Raw genomic sequence first — 3,625 nt, 5'->3', positions numbered from 1 at the left:
AAAAAAAAAAGACGGAGTCCCACTTTGTCACCCAGGATGGAGTGCAGTGGCACCATCTTGGCTCACTGCAACCTCCACCTTCTGGGTTCCAGAGATTCTCCTGTCTCAGCCTCCTGAGTAGCTGGGACTACAGGCACACGCCCCCATGCCCGGCTAATTTTTGTATTTTTAGTAGAGACGGGGTTTCTCCATGTTGGCCAGGCTGGTCTCGAACTCCTGACTTCAAGTGATCCACCTGCCTCGACCTCCCAAACTGCTGAGATTACAGGCATGACCCACCATGCCCGGCCCCCTACCTGCTCCTTTTCTCTTGCAACTTGTGGATTTAGTAATACCCTCCTTCTTTCCCCCTCCAACTAGCTTTTCCCCTTTAAATACTGAAGCCTCAAAATCATCTTTGTAGAAATTCACAGACCTGTCTTTCAGGCATTGTCCTTAACCATGGCAAAATAAACATCTACATTGATTGAGACCTGTCTCAGATACTTATTGGTTTATGCCACCTTAGTTGGAGTCCCAAGGAAATTCTGTCACCCTATTACTGTGATGACAGGAGAATTTAAATCGTTGAAGATAAGTAGGAGAAGAAAGTTTCATTTCCGGTTGATGGTTGAAAGAATTTGTAGTTTCTGTCTAGCAAATCAAATATATGATTTGAAATGTACAGACTCCGCTTTTCCTCCTTGTGACACATAGGACCTGATTCTCCCCTTGTGCAAGAACAGAACAGTTAATGACAAATGTGGTCAGATCACAGCCCACCCATTCCCTCTTATCATGCATTTCTTAGTGGGTACACAGGAACATCACTGACAGGTTTCTTAACTTGCAACCCAGGACCAGAATACCGGTCTTGTGACTCTTTCTGCAACACTTCATAACGCGCTCCCCACCACACAAGAATATCAGGAAGTGCTACGGGGATATTTGTGAAGGTGCTTTGAAAAGCAAGGGTTATTCAGCTGTAAGGGAGCACTCAGGAAAGCAAAGTGGAACCGAGCCCAGCTGCTTTCCCTCCCCTGCCCGTTGAGGCATACATTAATGACTCTAAAGCAGAAATCCCAAACAATGAGATCATGGCATGCATGTCATCTTGGTGTTCCATCAGGATGCAATCTGCCTAAGGAATTTAAATTCCATTTGCCTAAGGAATGCAAATTATAACAAATCTTAAAAAGCCTGTGGCAGGAAAAGCTCAGGTAGGTCTGCACAGTTGCAATGAGTTTGGGCCCATTCTCTAGGGGATGGTGAGACTTTTGCAGGCAGGGAGTTTGCTAAATCATGTTGGTAGCTGTAGCCCAAAGTAATTATCTTCGCTGTATATACACAGCTCCCATGAGAACAGCTGGCTTGTCTGTCCGGACTCAAGGCTGTGTTGACACCTATAGTAATAAACACGTTTCTGTACAAAATTTTCAATCATTGAATTTTTTTTTTAAAGGGGAAAGGAGTTCAGGGCTAAAAGTGTTACAACTCATAAGGGCTTCTCGTTTCCTTTTCTCTTTCTCCTTTCTCCTTTTTTTTTTTTTTTTTTGAGATGGAGTCTCACTCTGTCACCTAGGCTGTATTGCAGTGGCGTGAACTCAGCTCACTGTAACCTCCTTCTGGGTTCAAGAGATTCTCCTGCCTCAACCTCCCAAGTAGCTGGGATTACAGGTGTGCACCACCATACCCGGCTAATTTTTGCATTTTTAGTAGAGACAAAGTTGCACCATGTTAGTCAGGCTGGTCTCAAAGTCTTGACCTCATGTGATCCGCCCACGTTAGCCTCCCAAAGTGCTGGGATTACAGGTGTGAGCCACCGTGCCCAGTCTTTTTCCCATTAAGATACAAAACGGTGGCCGGGAGCAGTGGCTCACGCCTATAATCCCAGCTCTCTAGGAGGCCGAGGCAGACAGATCACAAGGTCAAGAGACCGAGACCATCTTGGCCAACATGGTGAAACCGCCGTCTCTACTAAAAACACAAAAATTAGCTGGGCGTGGTGGCGGGCTCCTGTAGTCCCAGCTGCTCGGCAGGCTGAAGCAGGAGAATCACTTGGACCTGGGAAGGTGGAGGTTGCAGTGAGCCAAGATCATGCCATTGTACTCCAGCTAATGGTGACAGAGTGAGATTCTGTCTCAAAATAAATAAATAAATACATACATACATACATACATACAAAACACTGCGGAAAGGAAAAATCTCTTCTTATGACTCTGAGAATGGCACTCACCAACCATGCTAAGTGATGTGTTTCTGCAAAAACAGTCTGATTTACAAGGAGGTCATTTCAAAAGCTTTTGGGATTACAGGCACTTTTAAAACACAAATGTGTTAGGCCCAAGTCTGAATGGACATGCCGTGAGCTACCATTTATTATAATATTATAATGCACCGGGTAAGAGAATATGTGCTTTATATACAGTTAATACCTCATTTCAATTTCATAGTACCAGGTATGGTGGCTCACACCTTGTAATCCCAGCACTCTGGGAGGCTGAGGCAGGTGGATGGTTCTAGAGCAGGAGTTTGAGACCAGCCTGGGCAACATGGCAAAACCCCATCTCTACAAAATGTACAAAAAAATTAGCTGGGCATGGTGGCCCGCCTGTAGTCCCAGCTACTCTGGAGGCCGAAGTTGGAGGATTGCTGGAGCCTGAAAAGTGAAGGCTGCAGTGATCATGCCACTGCATTCCAGCCTGGGTGACAAAGTGAGACCCTGTCTCAAAAAAATAATAAATAAGTAAATTTCATAGCAGCCTTTTGAGGGAGAGAACTTATTAGCCTCATTTTACAGACGGAAAAGTTTAAAGAGATAGGAAAGCTTAAAGAAATATAGTAGCACATAATATTTACAAATGGACTCAATAAATTTTAGGGCAGTACTTAGAACATTCTGCCATGCTGGAGATATTCCTTATCTGCCCTGTCTAATATGGTGGTCGCTAGCACATGTGGCTGCAGCTAGTGTAACTGAGGAGTTGAATGCTTAATTTTATTTAATCTTTTATTAATTTAAACTTAAATAGCTTCATGTGGCTAATGGCTACTGTATTTGTATAATGCAGATGCTACTTCAAAGATCTAAGAATATTTCCAAGCAATCTAAACCCTATCGCTCTCTTGGCCTATATAATAAAGCTCTTAAGAAGTAGGATGGGTGTGGTAGCTCATGCCTGTATCCCAACACGTTGGGAGATGGAGGAAGGAGGATCACTTAAGCCTAAGAGATCGAGACCAGCCTGGGCAACATAGGGAGATCCCATCTCTACGGCAAAAAAATAAAAATTAGTTGGGCATGGTGGTTCACATCTGTAGTCCCATCTACTTGGGAGGCTAAGGTGGGAGGATCGCTTGAGCCCAGGAGTTTGAGGCTGCAATGAGCTAGGATCCCACCATTGCACTTTGGCCTGGGCAACAAGTAAGACTCCATCTCAAAAAAAAGAAAAGAAAAAGAAAAAGAAGAAAGAAAGAGAGCGGAGATGAGGAAGGAAGGAAGGAAGGAAGGAAGGAAGGAAGGAAGGAAGGAAGGCAGGCAGGCGGGAGGGAAGGAAGGAAGGAAGGAAGGAAGGAAATGAAGACAGATGAAAGACAGAAGAAAGAAAGAACGAGAGAGAGAGAGAAAGAAAGAAAGAAAGAGAAA

The sequence above is a fragment of the Mandrillus leucophaeus genome, unplaced genomic scaffold, assembly GCF_000951045.1.
Source record: "Mandrillus leucophaeus isolate KB7577 unplaced genomic scaffold, Mleu.le_1.0 Scaffold636, whole genome shotgun sequence".
NCBI lineage: Eukaryota > Metazoa > Chordata > Mammalia > Primates > Cercopithecidae > Mandrillus > Mandrillus leucophaeus.
Note: the sequence above shows the minus strand (reverse complement) of the source record.